Raw genomic sequence first — 20,654 nt, 5'->3', positions numbered from 1 at the left:
AGGAGATATGACAGTATTTCAGCACAGTGGTACATTGAGGGATTTACTCATTACTTCCAGAAATATTGTGAACGACGTCTTATCTGTGCCACAATAATGTGGGGAGGGGAATACAGATGAGTTATGTAGCATTTCCGAAATCCCAAAAACAATTTGAACATTTATAACTGGATTTAAGCGAACTAACACCCTGCAAAGGAAAAAGGTATTGTCTGGTAATAGTTGATATGTTTTCAAAATGGGTGCAAGCGCTTCCTGCGGCAAAACAGATTGTCAGTGCCGTTACCAAAGTCTTCCTAACTGAAATAATTCCGAGATGGAGCATCCCTGAGAGGCTTAGTAGTCCCAAGGTTTGTGAACGTTTATAGCTCCGGTCGAGGTTTAGGGTGTAGGTTTGCTCGCTGAGCTGTACGTTTGTTATCCAGACGTTTCATTACCTGGCTAGGTAACATCATCAGTGGCGACCTCCAAGTGAAACGAATATGTTGTCTCCTGCTTTCTATTTATATGCTTGTCCTGGATGGGGTTCCTGGGGTTTGTGGTGATGTCATTTCCTATTCGTTTTCTGAGGGGTTGACAGATGGTAAATCGATCAATGTGTTTGTTTATGGCGTTGTGATTGGAGTGTGAGGCCTCTCGGAATTCTCTGGTGTGTCTGCATATACAGCAAACCGACAAACACTGACCAAATACGTAACTACACCAGCAACTATTCCAACACTCAAAAAGGAAGCTGTATCAGAACACTATTCCAACGAAGCACCACACATTTCAACACAGACGAACTTCGGAAAACAGAGGAGAAGCACCTATAAAACGTATTCAAGAAGAACGGATACTTAAAAAATACAGTCCACAGATTCCTCAGGAACAAACCACGACAAGTAGACCTAACACAGCCAGAAACCCTATCGACCTTTCAGTCCATCACTGAAGTCTCAAACGTGGCAGCCAGACAACTATGACCCCTCGGAATCCCACCAAAAGTCTCAAACAAAACCAACAAATTTAAAAGACCCAGTGCAACCCATGGATAAAACCAACGTCATATACAAAATTCCATGCAAGGACTGCCACAAACACTGCGTAGGACAAACAGGAAGAAAGTTAGCTACCAGGATACAGAACACCAGCTAGCCACAAAAAGACACGACCCTCTCTCCCTCGTAGCCCTTCGCATGGATGAAACAAAAACACCATTTCGACTGGGCCAACACATCTATCCTGGGACAGGCTAAGCAAAGACATGCCAGAGAATTCCTTGAGGCCTAGCACTCCAACCGCAACGCCATAAAAAAAGACATATATATCTAGATAGCATCTATCAACCCCTCAGAAAACAAACAGGAAATGGCATCGCCACAAACCCCACGAACTCCATCCTGGACAAACATATAACTAGAAAGCAGGAGACAACGGTTTCTCTTCACTTGGAGTTCGTCACTGATGATGTTACCGAGAACAAAGATCATAGAATAATACAGCGCAGTACAGGCCCTTTGGCTCTCGATGTTGCACCGATCCAAGCCCACCTAACCTACACTAGCCCCCTAACCTCCATTAGCCAGGCAATGAAACGTCTTGATATCAAATCTACAGCTCAGCGAGCAAACCTACACTCTAGGCTTAGTAGTGACAGTGGGACACCATTTCTCCATAATGCCCTACAGTATAATAGTGAGTATTTAAGAAGAAACATGAGATAACACTGTGCCTACCACCAAACGAGCGGTAGGGCAGCGGAAAGAGAAAATTCTACCTTAAAAATAAATTGACAAAATGCTGTGAGGAACTAGGGATGGCATGGACAAAGGCACTTCCAATTGTGCTAATGTGTATGAGATCTAGGAGGAGAGGGAGAGCTAATCTTAGTCCGTTTGAGATTTTGTTTGGTAGGCAGCCAAACACAGGAATTGTCCCGAGACGTCAGGGAAGCCAGAAAACAGGCCACTGTGAGGATGAGATGTTGTGTTACTGCATGAAACTCTCTACACTTCTGTCCAAATACAGAATCAAGCAAAGACGGCACTACCCCAATCAGCAGAAGGGAAGATGTACGATCTATAACCAGGAGCCTGAATAGTGGCAAAAGACTTCAGGAGGGAAAGCAGGAAGGCAAAGAGGTGGCGGTGACCGTTTCAAGTGACCGTCTGTGCTTTAGAGCACAGACAGCTGTTAAGATCGCTGGAACAGCCACGTGGATACACACCAGCCATTACAAACTTGCAGCTGGGACTGAGGAGACATCGCACAACACCAAAACCAATTTAGTATTTATGAGAAGACTTAAGCAAATGTGGGGCTGCCCCAAGTTAACACTGTTGACAAGCGCACTGGTAGGACTATTCATAAGGGCAGGAGCGTCTGGGATGTAGCAGCTGACAGTTATCTTAACTGATAGGACGAAGTGGATCTTTACATGCGACCCATAGCCGTTCAGTAACAAGTACGACTATAAATTCGATAATTAAGATTAATGCAGGAATCCATGCCGCGCCTGTGACTTGCACGTAGTAGTAGCCACCACGGCAAAAGGGGCACCTGACATGGGAAATAGATATTCTATGAGCAAAGTAAGACTCAGAAGAGCAATGAGGGAGTCTCGTGGTGTGGAATAGAAAGATCCTTCTCCGACATCTGTAGACAGGTGAATATACTGGTACAGTCGCCCCACCCCCGCCCTGCGAGATGCAGTGCAGAATGTAGTACAGATGATAGGAGCCCTGGGGCATGGTAACCAATCAAACCAGATCATGGACCTAACCCCAAGCCGGGAAAGGTCATTAATGACACACCCGAACCCGAAGGGAGACGGCCGTGTCTAGAGAGCGAAGTTAAAGCAGGAGGGGAATTTGCCTGCTGGAGATAAATGGCGTAAATGCGACGCCAGTAGGTTGGGAGCTGCGAAGGGCCATTGCTAGATGTGAAGGGAACAGAGCATTTGCTTTGTTCATTAGACAAAATGAGAGATTAGATGTTGGCTACACTTGTTAGATATGTTTGCACACAGCCCAGAGGTAGTCTGCCCAGCAAATTACTGAGAGCCTGGCGAGAAATGCCAGCTGTCTGCTTCTGCGGGAGGCGACTAGCCTGACCCTGATAGTGGGGGGGGGGGGCAATTTGGGCAAATCTCGTGTCACCACCCGACCTCCAGGCTAACTACAGCCCCAAGCCTGACACGCTACCGACCACAGCATTCCAGATCGTGGATTGCAGGGGAGAAAAGTGTATATGCACCAATCGGGGGAGACTCCTTTTGGGTATCTCCCAGTGTACCTTGATGCTGTACTTGAACAATGACTCTTGTACAGCAACATACGCAAATGATACACTCAGTCTGTTCTTCCCTGGGTGAGCTACGTTAAGAGAGTGGTGTCAGTCTGCTCCTCCATGGGCGTGTTACTTTTTCGAAGTCGTGACAGTCTGCTCTTCTCTGTCTGAGTTTAACAGCAAGTGTGGTTTCATTACTGTCTTCGCTGGATGATTCACATAGACAGAATGGAATAAGTCTTCTCTTCTCTGATTGAGTTACTTTGACAGAGTGGAGTCAGGCTCGTCTCCCTGTTTGTGTTTCATTGACAGAATCAGACCAGCCTGCTCTTTCCTGGATGAGTGACAGAGACAGAATGGGTACAGCCTGCTCTTCTCTGAGTGAGTTACGTTGACAGAGTGGCATCAGTCTGCTCTTTCTTGGGTAAATTATACTGACTGAGTCGTGTTAGTCTGCCATTTGCTGGGTGGGTTACATATAAAGTGTTGGGTCAGTCTGCTATTCGCTGGATGACGAACATTGACAGAGTGGCGTCAGTCTACTCTTCCCTGGGTGAGTTACATTAACAGAGTGCAGTCAGGCCATAATTACCTCGTTGAGTTACATTGATCGTGTGATGTCAGACTTCTGTCCCCTGGTTGAGTTACATTGACAGAGTGGGGTCCATCTGCTCTTCCCTGGGTGAGTTACGTGAGCAGTTTGGGGTCGGTCTGCTTTCCGCAATCCAGGAACTCCATCTCTAGCGGTTTCTTGTCAGTACCTCCATACTAAGGATTTGAGGAGTTAACAAAAGTAACTCGTCCCCTACATCTTTGGGATAATTAGGGATGGGCAGTGAATTTTATCTATTGAAAGACAAATGTGTCCCAGAAATGTATTTCTAATAATTGCATGCACTAATTCGACACTGCAAGCGGTCGGGAATAATTTGAGGAGAGGTGCAGGGTAGAATAATTAAAGTCAAATGCTCTGATGCCGAGGAGACATGACACAAGATGTGAGTGTGGAACTGATGGTGCAAGGCTCAGTGTCAGTGCTATTGGTTCAGCATTTATTTCTCACTGTTCGCAATGACTCACACACCATTGCTGTCAATGCTGCCAATGAGCCTGTTCATCTTGGTTTGAAATTCCCTGCGTGTGTATCAACGTGGTTAATGGGACGCGAGAGGAGATGAGCACATCCTCTTTATTCTATCAGTTTAAACAGATGAAAATATCTGTTGGATGCCAAGGCAAGAGAATACTGTCTTTTTCTGTGCCTTTTCAGTGGGGCATGCTCAGCATTGAAATGTCTGCTTTTGCACAAGCAGAGTTTGATTGCCATTCATACTGAGCAACGCTAATACAGAAAACGCGTTTTCGAATTCCTGTGATCAAGTGGTTCAGACATTGCACATATGGACGACAAATCTCGCTTTTAACGTGGCGCCGTGGCTTAGCTGGTGAAAGCACCTCCCATCACACTGATGCCTGCTCATTGTATTGAAAGCTCGTTATTTCTCGCAAGTATTGTGTTGCTCATCGAGAAACTCAGTGTCCTGTTTGAATTGCTGGATATTTTGATTTCGCGTTCCGGCTTCATTTTCCAGGTTTAAATCCAGTAGTGTATGTTGCTCTTTTTAACTACTATTTTAACCTGGAGATTCTTCCCGCAGTTCCACAAGCACTTCTGCTTCTCATCCTCTTATTCTCATTCCTTCATTCCCAGTTTTGTGGAAATTAATTGGTGAGGCAGGAGACAGTGCCTCCCGGGGAATGTTGTTGTAATGGCACTGACACCACGACGTGATCACCCTCATTCTCTGCTGTCACCATTCATTCGTTGTACACCAACAGTAAATGCATCCTTGTTCTTCTTCAACTATCAGTTGGATAAGGAATTCAACTTTAACTTCGAAAGGGTCTTTAGATTTTGAGGAAGAAATGTCTCCTTGCCTCAGGTCGAAGTGACAGGCGCATTATCCAGAGAATGTGAGACAACTTCGACCGACTCCAGCCAGGAGTCAGAAAGCCTCTCAGCAGTGCGAATCTCAAACTGTCTCTGAATGTCAGGCTTTTCATGAGCAGAAATGGGAAATGAGGGATATGGAGAGCCAGAGAGTCGGAGAATGTGAAAAAGGCCCAGGAGGATACAGAGACACGTATAGAAAAAAACAAAGACACATATTGAGGCAGACATTGAAAGAAACAATTCTCCATTCGGCGTGACTGCTAAATAGCAGAAAGCAAAAGGAAATGTAGCCATTAAAACATAGCCTTCCACCACCTCAGGAAAATGAAAGTAGCATGACAGCTGATTAAGTCCTTTTAAGATTGTAAATTCGACGTTTGTAAGCTCAAGAGTGATTTTGATAAATATCCTAATTCGACAGGTAAAATTATCATTTTCCCAATAGTATAATCTAGAAATCTATAACTAACTTGTTTCCTGTCCATCTAAAAACAAAATCGGCTTTTCTGCACAGATGTTGCCAGGTGCAGCGGGTTTTTCTATCAATTCTCGTTTTTAGTTCAGATTTCCAAAACCTGCATCTTTTTGATTTTTGATAACGTAGCACAAAACCCAGCATTACCAGGTACGGACCAGTGGTAAGAAATACTGGTACCACGATATATTTGCACAATAAAACGTTTATTCCCTGTCCGAGAATAGAACCAACACCATGGCGGTTAGAGTTCCAAATCCTAACTATGAAATTACACGGAATGAAGACAGACGCTCTTGCACTTATTCTCAATGAAATGGCTTTTCCCTTTCATTTCTGATCAGTTTCACTGCAGATTGGTTTCTACTCGTCTTCAAGTTTTGCAGTATGGAAAATCCCATTTGGCCCATGGTGCAGTCTGGTTTAAAGACATTCATCTATTCTATTCCCAGTTTCCAGCTTTGGTCCATAACCTTATGTCTTCTGATGTTTCCAGTGCAAATGGCAGTGAGGTTCTCGCTTTGATCTTAGATGACACAACAATGGGATTGAAGTTTGACATAGTCACACTGTGTTATTACCCACGTCGTGTCTCCCACAGAAAGAGACACACAGACACATTCCCCGAGAGTGGCAGAGTTCTCAGGATTTGACCAGCTCCTTGTGCTTCACTTCAGCTGTCCGCTCCAACATGCAAGTTCAACGGCCAAAAGGCAGCTTTTGGTTAAACCAAAGCCAGCTCTACAGACAATGAGAGACGTTGCTCTGAGCTAGAATTTGAAGTGGACGAAAGAAACTGCAAATTCAACAAAACCAAACCCTTCCTTTCCTGACAGACAACAGGAATGGACTAGCACGCTGCATCCTCGTGATTTTAAATGCGAACCGACAATCCCCTAACTCGATGTCAGGCGTGTTACCAATTCCGTCACTGACCCAAAGACCAGGTTTAGCGCTGTGACAGTTTGTCTATAGGTAATGTAAACGTCCACATCAGGGAAACAGCATTCACATGGTGAAAAATCAGCAAACACAATTGCTGCTCTGTTTCACTTGGAATTCCCCACTCTGTGAACCATTTCCTTTCACTGTACTTTCATATTTGAAGTCTTTTACATTCCAGAGCCTGAACTAATTCAGCGAGAAACCACTGGTCATTTCGAGCCCGTCATCCGGAATGAGGCGAGTTTAACGATGCCTTTCTTGCTGCCACAACATCAGCGCAGCTCAAAACGAGCTCGTGCTTGCATCAGTCTTTACTTAACTTGCTGCAGTATATCTGCTGAACAACATCAGTTTATCAAGCATTGCCTTCTTTACATTGAAACCCAGGATGATAATATGAACCGACTTGGAAACTTGGAGAGAGACACACTGCTGACGAAGACGATTATGACGTGAAGAGCAGGCACAAGAATTTGCACAGGTCAGGTCCCAAATCCGACTGCAGTATCAATGGACATCCCTGCATACGGGTCTGAGTTTAAGTTTCCCAGAACAGGCTTTAATTTCCAGTCAGGAAGTGAAGATTTAATTCTCTTCTTGAGAATTATCCGAATGAAAACTAAATCCTGGTTGCACACAGAACATACACACGGATCCTGCCAGAACAATTCAGTGATCGATCAGCATCTGTCTGGAAGGACAATGGCAGCAAATACCCGTGAATGCTATCACCGCAATGACCCCTCCAAGGATCGAGCGTTTCACACTTGAAAATATCTCGCTGTTCCTTCAATGTCACTAGGCCTAAATCCTTGCCTCATGGCATCATGCCTGTACCCCGGTACTGAGGATATCCAGGGTTCTGCGGAGTAACTCATAATCTCAATCTCTCGGGTAATTAGGGATTGATGGTGCATCCCATCACATTGAGTAATGACTTTATCTCAGTAATACGTTTCATAAAGCTGCAGTTTCTAAGGGAACACTTGCAAACGGTCGGGAATAAATTGAGAAGTGGAACGGACGAGGGGAAAATGTGAAAGGCAATGATGACTGGGAGGCATGAGACAGCAAGTGAGTGAGGAGCTGGTGTTGACACGTTCAATGTTAGTGTCAGTATTTACTGACCGCTATTCACTCAGAAGCACACACCACTCCTTAACAATTCACCACAATGAGCCCATTCCTCTTAGTGTGAGTTTACCTTTGCGGATATTAACGCGATTAAAGGTGCCCAAGAGGATGGATGGATCCGCGTTATCCTGTCAGTTTAAACAGGCTAAGTTATCAGTTCGAAGCAAAAGCAATAAGACATTGCCTCTTCCTGTGCATTTTCAGTGGAGAATATCCAGCTTTGAACTCTTCTGCATAACCAGAGGTTGTTTTAAATTTACACCGAGTAACTGTGAAACACACAAAAATGAGTCCGAGTTCCTGTGTTCGAATAGTCAAGTAAATGCACGCATAGTTTTGAATCGTTAAGCTTGGGCAGTCCCTCAGCCTTAGTTAATGAAAGTTCCTGTCAAAAAACAGCCTCATATGAGATCAAATCCTGACATCTCAATGTTTATAGGTCTTTCATGAAAAACAGAGTTCTCGACTTCACCTGTGGTTCTGGTCGTGGTGGGAATTCAAATCAATGACTAGATTGAGGTTATAGTTTAAAGACAGCTCCTTGAACACCCCTGCCACGCTGCCACACAAACCCCAGGAACCACGTTTTTCATGATTAGTGTTTCAGCATCGCCTCACTTCAGGTACTTACCCATACGCCCTTTCAATGGCGAACTTGGCGTAAGTTCAATAATATTTATGAGGATGTTGCAAGGCTTATAGTGTTTGGACTGTAGCGTAAAGCTGAATTGGATGTGAAAATTTTCCGTGGAGTTGGGAGCTGAGGGATGGGCTTACAGAGGTTTATATCAATATGAAGGAGACGGTAGGGTAAATGGTCAATGAACATTTCTTCCCAAGGCAGGCAAGTTCAAAACAAGGGAACAATGTTTCAAGGGGAGAGTGGTAAAATTTAAAAGGGATCTGAAGGACATTGTTTTGCGAGTTTGGAATGAATTGTCAGATTTAGTGGTGGAGTCTGGTATACTCTCAACATTTCAAAGGCATATTGATCTGTATACAGACAGGAAAGTTGAAAAAGAATAAACGTGAAAATTTGGCAAATAGAGCGGTTGTTTACGGGCTCAGACCCTCTGAGATGCTGCAGTGGCGATCACCAGTTTGAATAGGCACTCATCACTTGGTCAGTGCGTTGGGCTGGTTTTCTGGAAGATGGTTAGATTAGATTCCCTACAGTATGGAAACAGGCCCTTTAGCGCAACTAGTCCACACCGACCCTCCAAAGAGTAACCCACCCAGACCAATTTCCCACCAACTAATGCACCGATCATTATGGGCAAATTAGCATGTCAAATTCACCTGCCTTGCACATCTTTGGAGTGTGGGAAGAAACCCACGCAGATGCAGGGAGAATGTGCAAACTACGCACAGGAATCAAGCATGGAACACTCGTGCTGTGAGGCGGCAGTGCTAACTACTGAGCCACGGTGCCGCCATAAAAGGGGATGGCGAACGGAGCTAGCAACTCCGCAATCTCTCGCATGCAAAGTCAGTACTCTCCCATTTGAGATAAATCCCTCAGGCTGCTTCGGTTAAAACTAGCAACGAATCATTTTTTTCTGGTCTTAGGCTGCCAATAACCATTCTTCTTGACACATTCCCAACTTCTCAGTGGGAGATTTTGGCTGTGGAAAATACCTCACAAATCATGTTGCCCCTGCAGCTCTCCAGCGAAACCGAAAACTGACAACTCATGAACAGAAGCAGAACTGACAAAGAGAACCTATTTTCAGACACACGGACTCATGAATGCTGCCTATGAGGCAGAGCGAGTCGTCTGGGTCATGAGCTGCTCACACAAATGGCAGCGAGGCAATTCCAAATAGTGCTTTCAATGTACTGGCGCCTTAGTGCATCAATACTCCCAGGAAAGTGCTCAAGTAACATGAATCAGAACTGACTAACAATGAACCATGAAAAGTGAAGATTACCAATGACAGTCTCGATTAGATGAGGTTAACAATTGGGCTGATGTCTCCACCGGATCGAGAGGACCAATCACCAGCCTCTCTCATCAGGACAGAAATTATGGAAATTAGGGAAAAGTAACCAAGTTTCATATCGCAATTTCCCTCCTTTTCGCAACAAAAACAGAAAACTGCGAGCAGACTCAATGTAGAACCTAATTTCACATAAACAGGGAAATAAATATCTCCATTCACTTTCAGAGAAAATGGTGAAAAGTGCAAATTGTCTGGAATATGAGGACTTGGCGCAGCCTGCTTTTGAGTCGCGTATTATGCTGGTGGACTTTCGAGCTGGAGGGGAACGTGACAACTACAGCAGAAGGGGAAAACATGTGCAGTGACATGTTGGTTGTTTTCTGCTGTGCCACATCACAGCCGGGTTAGAAGAAATGACTGCTTTTTTTCTGTTCAACTTTAACAAAACTCATTCCTGCAAAACGTTGCCAGCTTGATCCATTAGCACAAGTGGCCGCACAGGGATGCAAACACAAGCCTTCTTAAGAAGTGGAATCTGAAATCACAATCTCAGGTTGCTCAGCCACGCGAGCACACAGGCCAAAACCGGAAACCCAAGAGCATGTACCTGATGATACCCTGCAGCATACTCACAGCAACTGCACCAGTTCTGCAGAATAAGCGGTGGGAAGGAATTGCTCTATCTGAGCGGTCGTGCTTGTTGTTCTCATCAGCAAATCTGGCTTTGAATTTGCTAGCCCATATCTGCTGCGATGCTGAAACGGAATGCAATTCCGATTAATCGCTGTGTGAAACGTTGTGCATTTTCTCTCCTCAGATAAAGTGATCACTGGAGATGATGAATTCTGCTCCTGCCAGAAACGCCGACTCTCCTGCTGCTCAGATGAACTGAAAAACTGGTTTAACACTGGAATCCGAGAATGGCAGAACACGTAGCAAGATTGTTCGAAACCCAGAGCCAATAAGAGTTCCAACTTTCCTTTTCTTTCTCCATAATAGTGCATTATCCAGCAGAGCCATGAGCAACTGCCACCTGGCTGCAAGCTGAGTTGGAAACCTATGTGGGAATCAAGGACATGCGACTCACTTATTGTCGGTAAATCAAACAGTTCTCACTTTGAGGTGTTCAAAAATTAGTTTTTATACATTTTCAGGGAAGGCCAAAGGCGATCTGAGATGTCAAAGAGGTGGTCACTCTTCGTGATTGCTCTTTGTTCAAGTTGTGAAAAGGTTTCCCGCTTCAGTCGCCTTCACGTTTCTTGTTGATGACTGAATCAGACAGAAGGTGTTTCACCAGAGCTGCACTTGACTTGCATTCCTCTCCCTCGCTGTCATAATTTCCTGGAACTGTGTGAGAACAAGAAAACAAAATACATACTGCGTCATTCGGCAGCCTGTCTGTGATTTCCTCATTTTCAGTTACAACATGGCTTAGACTTCAGGCCACACGGTAATATTAGTAACAGTCTGAGAACAAGAGTCGATAGTACATCTGTGCCTGTAAATCTTTTCATTCCTGTTGTTGACTGAATGAACTGTATCCGTGTCTGCTGCTTCGAAACTCGAATATGTGAACTGCTCCGAACTATGATTGAGGATTTCTGGTTTTGGTTGACACACGTTGAGAAACGCCAGACAGCGTTCAAATGAAGCTTTCAGAGCACATTTTCGGATGCATTTGACAGAGACTAACATCATGAATCCAGTGTTCGCTGTGACAGATGGAAATTAATGCTCTCCATGTTACTGATCCAGGCCACCTTCGCATGTCAAGCAAATGCGTTACTTTTGTTACATAAAGGATCAGTGCCCGATAACTGTGTCCATAAAGATGATATGATTGAAAAAAAAAGAATACCATGTTGAAATATCCAGGAAATATTGCCTGAAAAGGCACAGACAATTTTCCCTGCCGCGCCAAGACAGAGGAACATATGCAACGGCACTCTTAAAATGGATGGCCAGCACTGATATAGAAATCGCCACATATGAAGGACCACTGCGAATAGAAATTTGAAAATGAATTTCACGCAGCAGGTATTCGGAATTATATTCTTTTCACCGCTACAGTAGTATCGGGCGAGTAAATTCAAAACAAGGTTTGCTGATGAGAATGCAATAAAACCCCATCGATCTGATATGAAAGACTGTCGCCCAGAAAGAGGGAACAACAATGTTTCTTCTAAAGTTTGGACTGGGCCACTTTCGCACAAACTGATACTGTTACTCTCCAGAAAAGATCAGGGCCCGCGGCATGCACTCTTAGAAATGTTGACCATCAGTGCTGGAAACATCCCTGCATATTCAAAACAAGGAAGAATAAAATAAAACATATCAAATAAAAGCGTAGATGGCAATTAATTGGACTTGTATTCCCTTTCACCACGACAGCTAGAATGTGCGGGGATATACAGAGTAAGTTTTACTGACCAGGTCAGAAAGCAATTGCCTCCACATATGTTGACACACAAGCCTATCTTTCTTTCTGTCCATTTTTTTTTTGAAGCGCCGATAATTTCCGTAGGAGATGAAGATGATTACTGCTCCCCCGCAGGATCACAGTGGAGCCAGAGACCCGATGGAGCTGCTCAGAACAGTTCGTGTTTGCCGAGAATCACTGAAACTGAGAGTGATGACACGTAGACACGGTGTAACAGCTGCCAACACATGTGGAGGGTTTTGGGACGGATTAGGACCCACTCTGGCAAAAAGACTGGATCCTAAGACTGGGGAGTAAGTGTTCAGGTAGAGGACTGGAGAATGGGGTTAAGAACGATATTAGCCAAGATCGAAGTCTGAAAGTGCTAACCGCTCCTATGTTTTGCAATCTCTGGCCATCTGGTATCTAAGGAAATAGAAACAGAGTTATTTGTTCAGTTGGAAGTCCTGGGCAAAATGAGAGATAGAACAAGCATGATACAATTTTAGAGACTGGGAAAATGTTTGGAGAGGAAGCAATAAAAGTGAAGCTGAATATAAAGTTTGAAGTCAGGACATATTCAATAAAAAGGAAGTTTGTAGAAAGGCAGAGGGACATGAAGATGGAAATGAAGTGTCACCAGTCCCGAAATCTCATTCGGTTTTCATTTTCAAGATGCGACCGGACCTGCTGAGATTTTCCATGAATTTCATTTGTTGATTCTGAAGCTGAAGATGGGAGTGATCCTGGACCAATCAGCTCTCTCATGTTCTGGGAATATTTGACTTACCCGGTCGATCAGATCACGTCTGTCCCACACTGAAACCTCAGAATCCTTCCCCACCCCCACCCTCGTTACTGGCAATAAACAGTTCATTACATAAACTTACATGAGCACACAACAAGAACAATTGCAAAATGTACAGGGAGAGCTCCGTTCCGTTCCATCAGCACATTCTGAATCAGTTAATTTTTGTTCAGGACCCATGAGACATTAAACCGTCTCTGTCAGACCACTAACAAATGGCCATTCGCATTCTGTGTCTTTGAACACTTTGGTTGGTGCACGGATGAAGTGGAATCTCACGTTTTGAAATGGACATAATTCATAGTATTTTCAGCTGCACTTATAAAGTTATATCTGGCGCTTCCAGTAAAGTGCAGACAGTTTTCACTCAGTAACCGACATGTGATCAAAGCAGGAGGACATATGTGTCAGCGAAAACAACAAGAATGCTCCACCAGCGTTGGCTTGCAATTCTGCATGTGGAAAGAAGATCTGGAACTCTATTAAACAGTGAAAACGACTATTATGGGGCTTGGACGCACGACTCTTTGATTAAACAACTCACATTGCACCGAACTGAGATATCCAGGATTGGCACACGATGCATTAGTTTGCTATTTCATTCTGAGCATAATTCACCTGGCACAGCAATTTGCAAAGATCCAGCTCATTCCTCCCAATCACAAATAAAATAATTCACATCCTTCACTTTTGTTATTTGTTCAAAACATTACAAAGTTGGAAGTCAGGAGACATTCAATAAAAAGGAAGAGTGTGCAAAAGCAGGTGGAGATGCACATGGAAAAGAAGTATCACTAATCCCGAAGTCTTAAATCGATTTATATTTCCAAGATGCTAACAGATCTGCTGAGATTTTCCAGTAATTTCATTTGTTGGTTTAGAAACAGAAGATGACAGTGATCCTGGACCAAACAGTTCTCCCGTGCTCTTGGGATACTTGACTTACTGTGTCTATGTCCCACACTGAAACCTCACGATCCTGCCGCACCTCCACCCTCGTTACTGACAATATACTGTTCATTACGTTAAACACAAGAAGAACAATTGCAAAACTTTGAGGGAGAGTTCCCTTCGGTTTCCATAAGAACAATCTGAATCACTGAAGATTGGTTCAGGACCCAAGTGACATTGATCTGTCTCTGTCAGACCCCCAGCAAGTGGCCATTCGCTTTCCGTGCCTTTGAACACTTTGGGTGGTGCACGGTTGGTTTGGAACCTCACGTTTTGAAACGGACATCATTCATTGTATTTTCGGCTGCACTGATAAAGTTGTCTCTGGCGCCTCCAGTAAAATGGATACAGTGTTCACTCAGAAACCGACGTGTGATCAAAAGCAGGCGGACAATGAAAGCAGCAAGAACATTCCCCTGCGAAGGGTTTCAATACTGCACGTGGAACGAAGAGCCGGAATTGTATTAAGCCGTGAAAGCGCCCATTGTGAGACTTGCACCCACCACCCTCATACTAAGCATCTCACACTGCACCGACTGAGCTAGCCAAGCACGGTGCACTGTGGATTAGTTTGCTATTACATTGCGAGCATAATTCATCAGCATTTTTTTCAGATCCAGTTCATTCCCCCTAATCACAAAAATAGCATTCACAACTTTCACTTCAGTTATTCCTTCAAAGCATTACAATCTATTCAGCACTTGTCCCGGGATTTAAGGTTCAGCCTTAATATCTTCATATTTTTACCCTCACCTTTATGTCGCTGATGTGATTTCCAATCACTCTGGCAGACAGTAAATCAGTCGGGAAATTACCTAAGGAAACCCAATCATTTCCGTTTACAGTGTTGGGCATTTCCCATCTGCTGACGAGACAGAGTCGGCTCAATCAACACTTTCTTTGTTCTTTCTGCCGAAAACCTTTACCACTTCTTATTTTCACGTCAGGAGTTTTATTTACAACACGTTCCAAGGACTGGAGCAACATTCCAATGTCCAGAAGCCCTTTCCAATTTAAAGCGAAAGGTTTGCTCCTTTCACACGGAAAGAGCTGTTACTAAGGAAGGAGTTTCCACGAGTTGTTTCCCATGGCTTGGCAGAAAGTCGCTGATTGAAGCTGCAGTGGCCGCTTTCTGTTGGCATCGGGAGCTTGGAGAAGGTGATGTCGTATTCTGCTGCGTGTAAACGTCTCACTCCCTGCGGACTTGGGGTGAATCATGGATGAGTTTTCCCAGTTACAATGTCAATATATGGTCGGGGTAAATGCTTATACTGAAATATTTGATGCTTATTCCCTGGGTGGGGTCGAACCACCAACATTTCAGCCAACTGCGCTGACCATTTGAGATACAGAAACTGGCAACGCAGATATCCAAAACCAATGTTATCGACGGTATATGAGGATCCGTCGGACAGCAGGAACTTGCGTTGTTTTCAGAGACGGTCGCTAATATTATGACCGAGAGGGTAAGCAGACTGAGGAGCTGCAAATACTCAAATTAAAAGGCATCCACGCATGCGCACTCTGCTCACATACATCTCCACCGAGTAGCTCACTGAGGCTGCTGGTATTTGAAGCCACGATTCGATAGAAACTGAAGCTGAAACTCCAGCATATTAGACCGCTCGACCACGCTACCACACAAAAGCCATCACTCAGATTTGTTTTGACTAGTGTTTCAGCATCGATTCACTTCAGGCACTTAGACCTCGCAAATTTTGTAAAAATATTGGCGTAATTTAAGAAGAAAGACTAAAGAAAATGTACAGACAAGGAACAGGGCCTTCATCCATTCAAGCCTGAGCCGATCCAAATCTACTGTTTAAATCTGTCACCCAATTCCTAAGCATCTGTATCCCTCTGCTCCCCACCTACTCATGCATCTGTCCAGACGTATCTTAAATGTATCTACCGTGATTACCTCTCCCGTCTCTGATGACAACGCGTTCCAGACACCCAACACCCACTGTGTCAAGTAGTTGCCGCGTGTATCCCTCTTAAACTTTTCATCTCTCACCTTGAAAGCGTGACCTCTCGGTATTTAATCCTTCAATCTGGGAAATAAAACTTTTCTCTATCTACCCTGTCTGTACCTTCATGATTTTGTAAACCTCATAAAGGACCCCCTCAAACTCCTTTTTTCTAATGAAAACAAACCTAACCTACTCAACCTCTCTTCCTAGATTGCACCTTCCATACGAGGCAACATCCGCTTAAACCTTTTACGTGCCCTCTCCAAAGCGTCCACATCCTTTTGGTAATGTGGCAACCAGAAATTTACACAGTATTCTAAGTGTGGCCAGACCAATGTATTGTTCAATTTTAACATGACTTGCCAGCCATTTTATTCAATACCCCATCCAATGAAGCCAAGCATACTATATGCCTGCTTGTCTACTCTATCCACGTGTGCAGCAACCTTCAGTGTATAATGGACCTGCACTCACAGATCTCTCTGTCCATCAACTTCCCAAAGCTCTTCCGTTCATTGTATAACCCCAGCTAGAATTAGACTGACCGAAATGCGTCACCTCACAGTTGTCTGTTTTGAACTCCAGCTGCCACTTTTCCGCCCAACTTTCCAGTATATCTCTATCCTCCTGTATTCTTAAACAGTCACTTATACTTTCTGCTAGTCCAGAAAACTTCGTGTCATCTGCAAACTTTCTGATCATTCCAACAGTGCTCTCTTCCAGATCATTTATGTATATCACAAACAACAGTGGCCTCAACACTGACCCCTGTGGAGCACTACTGGTCATCTTTCTCCATTTCCAGAAACTCCATTCAACTGCCATTCTCTGTCTCCTATTGCTCAACTAATTCTTTATCCACCTGTCTAGAACACCCTGCACACCATGTTACTTTACGTTCTGTATTTGGTTACCATGGGGAACCTTATCTAACTCCATACTGTAGTGCATGTATATGACATCAACAGCCTTTCCTTCATCTATCAACTTGGGCACTTCCCCGATAAACTCTGTGCCTCTCACTGATATGCACATTATTTTCTAAATATGAATAGATCCTATACTTCAGTACCTTCTCCAGCAACCTTCCCAACACTGATGTTAGGCCCATTGTTCTGTAGTTATCCAGAATATCCCTACTGTCCTTCTTGGACAGGGGACAATATGAGCAACGTTCCAGTCGGCCAGAACCTCACCTGTGCTGAAGCATGCCACGAAGATATCTGTCAGGGCCCCAGCTATTTCCTCTTCCACCTCGCTCAGGAACCAGGGATAGATCCCATCCGTTCCTGGGGATTTGTCCACATTAATTACCCCTAGCCTGCCCAACACAGCTTCCCTACTTATGTCAACATGATCCAGACTAATCAAATGTTTTACTCTAGACTCATCATTCATCATGTTCCTCTCCTCAGTGAACACTGATGCAAAATAATCATTCAGAATCATACCCACTCTCTCAGATTCGACATACAGCCTTCCTTCATCTTCCTTCAGTGGACCAATCCTTTCTCTGGTTACCCGTTTGGTTCTTATATATGAATAATAGGCTTTAGGATTCTCCTCAATTTTGCGAGCGTGAAGTTGTTTCATGACCCCTTTTAACCCCCTTCATTCCTCGTTTAAGACTTGTCCTAATCTTCTCATGTTCCTCCAGGGACCATTATGTTCTTAGCTGCCGGGGCGTTATGTATGCTTCCCTTTTCCTCTTGGCGAGTCATCAACAGTTCACGAATATTGCCTTTCACATCCTTTGCCTTCAACGGGACATGCCTATCCTGCACTATATTTAACCTACCTTTGAAAGCCTACCACATATGAACTGTGCTCAACCCTGCTCCACTGTCTGTAGTCATGGCCGAGTGGTTAAGGCGATGGATTAGAAATCCATTGGGGTTTCCCGACGTAGGTTCGAATCCTGCTGACTACGTTATGAATGCTTTACTGCTGGAACAATTCTCGCTCAAAGTTCAGAAAAACTATTTTGTGAACCAGGCCGCTAATTTGATTAGACTTGGGAAACTCGAGTTCTTCATCTGAAATGACCCATATTTAAAACATTATCTCTGTTTCTCTTTCCAGATACACTGCTCGATACATCGGGTTTCTGCAGTTGTTATTGAACGTCCTAAGCAGAAGTGCTGCTATTCATTAGATTCCTTTAATCCCTGTCCTCTGTTCTCTGACTCGGGTCAGTGGCAACACTTCCTCCTGCTCGTCAAAGTGCTCATTCCCCACCGCTCCCTCTCCCATCATTACAAACAACCGCAGAAAATTGCCACTTAACCATCTTTGTTCCAAAGTGAAACTCACCAGCCTCGGGAATCTCTCCACCAAACGGGATTTCTCATCCCTGGACATAGTGCAAGCTAGATGATTCTGAAGAGATACTGTGAAAATATTGTCAGTTGGCAGTTGGAAAAATGTTTAAGAAGCAAACCATATAATTTAGGCTCCAGCTTTGGAAATCTTGAGAAACTCTTTGGGAAATCGAATCAGAGGAGGATGAAGAAGTGTGAACTTTCGGACCGAGTAGAGGACGGGACATTGACTCTGATGTTCTCGGGACAGGAACTGATCTGAGACATTGAAATAATTATCGCTCACGTACGTGAGGAATGCAAACTTCATCTGGACTCTGGGACAATGAAAAACTCTGGAACACTCAAGACAAAATCCAAATATTGACTGGGATCACGACAGTACGAGTACTATAGATGGGTCAGTTTTTGCCCAGTGTGTGAAGGAGGGCTTCCTGACACAGTATGTCGACATGCCTTCAAGGGACGAAGCCACTTTCGATTTAGTACTGGGTAACGAGCCTGGCTAATTTTAGATTCGGGAGTAGGTGAGCACTTTGGAGACAGCGATCACAATTCTCTCAGGTTTACTTTCGTGATTGAAAGGGATAGGTGTACTCCACGGAGCAAGAGGTTCAGCTGGTGGAAGGGAAATTACGATGCAATGAGGTAAGATTTTGGAAGGGTAGAATGTGGTAGGAAACTGCAGGGGGTGAGCACATTAAAATGTGGAGCTTATTCAAGGAAAAGCTCCTGTGTGTCCTAGATAAGTATGTATCTGTCAGACAGGGAGGAAGATATAGAACGCGTGAGCCGCGGTTTACTAAGGGAGTGGAATCCCTGGTCAAGAAGAACAAGAAGTCTTATGTTAGGACAAAATGTGAAAACTCAGTTAGAGCGCTCGAGGGTTCCAACGATATCAGGAAAGACCTAAAAAGAGAGCTGAGAAGAGCCAGGAGGAGACATGAGAAGTTGTTGGCAGATAGGTTCAGGGTTAACCCAAAGACTTTCCATAGGTATGTCAGGAATAAAAGAATGACGAGAGTTAAGTTTGGGACAATCAAGGAGAATAGTGGGAAGTTGTGCGTGGAGTCAGAGGAGATGGGGGAAGCACTAAATAAATATTTTTCGAAAGTGTTCGCTTTCGAAAATGAAAATGTTGGCGAGGAAGATACAGAGATACTTGCATGTAGACTAGAAGAGATTGAGGTTCACAAGGAAGAGCTATTAGAAATACTGCAGAGTGTGAAAATAGATAAGTCAGCTGGGCCGGATGGGATCTGTCCTAGGATCCTCTGGGTAGCAAGGGAAGAGATTGATGACACTTTTGGCGTCGATCGTCAAATCATCGTTGTCTACAGGAATAGTGCCTGTGGAATGGAGCATAGCATATGTTGTTCCCGTGTTCAAAAATTGTCGTAGAGACAACCCTGGTAATTACAGGCCAGTGAGTCTCACTGCAGTTGTTGGTAACGTGTTGGAAAAGGTTATTATAGATAGGATTTATGACCATCTAGAAAAGAGTAATCTGATCAGGGACAGTCAGCACGGTTTTGTGATGGGTAGGCCTTGCCGAACGAATCTTATTGACATTTTTGACAAAGTGACCAAACAGGGAGATGACAGTAAACCGGTTGACGTGGTGTATATGGGTTTCAGAAAGTTGTTCGATAAGGTTCCCCACAATAGGGTATTATACAAAATGCTGTGGAATGGAATTGTGGGAGAGATTGCAGCTTTGATCAGTAATTGGCTTGCCAATAGAAAACAGTGTTGTAGTTGATGGAACATGTTCTTCTTGGTGTCCAGGTACTGGCGGCGTACTACGAGGGTCGATGTTAGGTCCACTGCTGTTACATGAGATCTAACCTTGCCAATCAGTCTCCCATGGGGAACATTGTTGAACGCCTTACTGAAGTCCATATAGATCACAGTTACTGCTCTGCCCTCATCAATCTTCTTTGTTACTTCTTCAAAAAACTCAATCAAATTTGTGAGACATGATTTCCCACGCACAAAGCCATGTTAACTGTCCCGAATCAGTCCTTGCCTTTCCAAATACATGTACATTCTGTTCCTCAGGATTCCCTCCAACAATTGGAGTATTCTTGGCAGATGCAGTTTCATGTCGGGAATGCGAGGTCATATACTTTGTTGGGAAGAATCAAAAGACACGCTACTATTAAAATCGATAGAAACGCAAAAGATGTGCACTGCAGATGAGTCTCAGTGTTCTTATACATGAAACGAACAAAGATTAATCACATATTTATTTCTTGCTGGCAAATAAAAAGCCTTTTCTGATGCTCACAATTCAAGAGATGGTTTCCAAGCAAATAGCAAAATTAAGTCACCAGTAGAGTAATCAATTACCAAGATATTCCTTCGTGATGTTTTATGGGACATGTGGGATTTTTTTGATGATGGTTCTCCAAACGTTTTTACAATGGAACGGAGAGTTTTAGATGGGAAGTTAAGATCA

At 44.0% G+C, this 20,654-nt stretch overlaps 1 non-coding gene across 1 annotated transcript; it reads left to right on the top strand.

Moving 5' to 3' along the window:
- The first annotated feature begins 17,720 nt into the window (after positions 1–17,720).
- Positions 17,721–17,802, top strand: trnas-aga (transfer RNA serine (anticodon AGA)). The gene has a single exon. It is a non-coding gene; the product is annotated as a tRNA-Ser (tRNA).
- The last annotated feature ends 2,852 nt before the right edge of the window (positions 17,803–20,654 follow it).

Source organism: Chiloscyllium plagiosum, unplaced genomic scaffold (assembly GCF_037043375.1).
Source record: "Chiloscyllium plagiosum isolate Xiang-an unplaced genomic scaffold, Cpla_swu_hap1 HiC_scaffold_14, whole genome shotgun sequence".
NCBI classification, from domain to species: domain Eukaryota; kingdom Metazoa; phylum Chordata; class Chondrichthyes; order Orectolobiformes; family Hemiscylliidae; genus Chiloscyllium; species Chiloscyllium plagiosum.
This window is presented reverse-complemented; position numbering and strand designations above follow the sequence as displayed.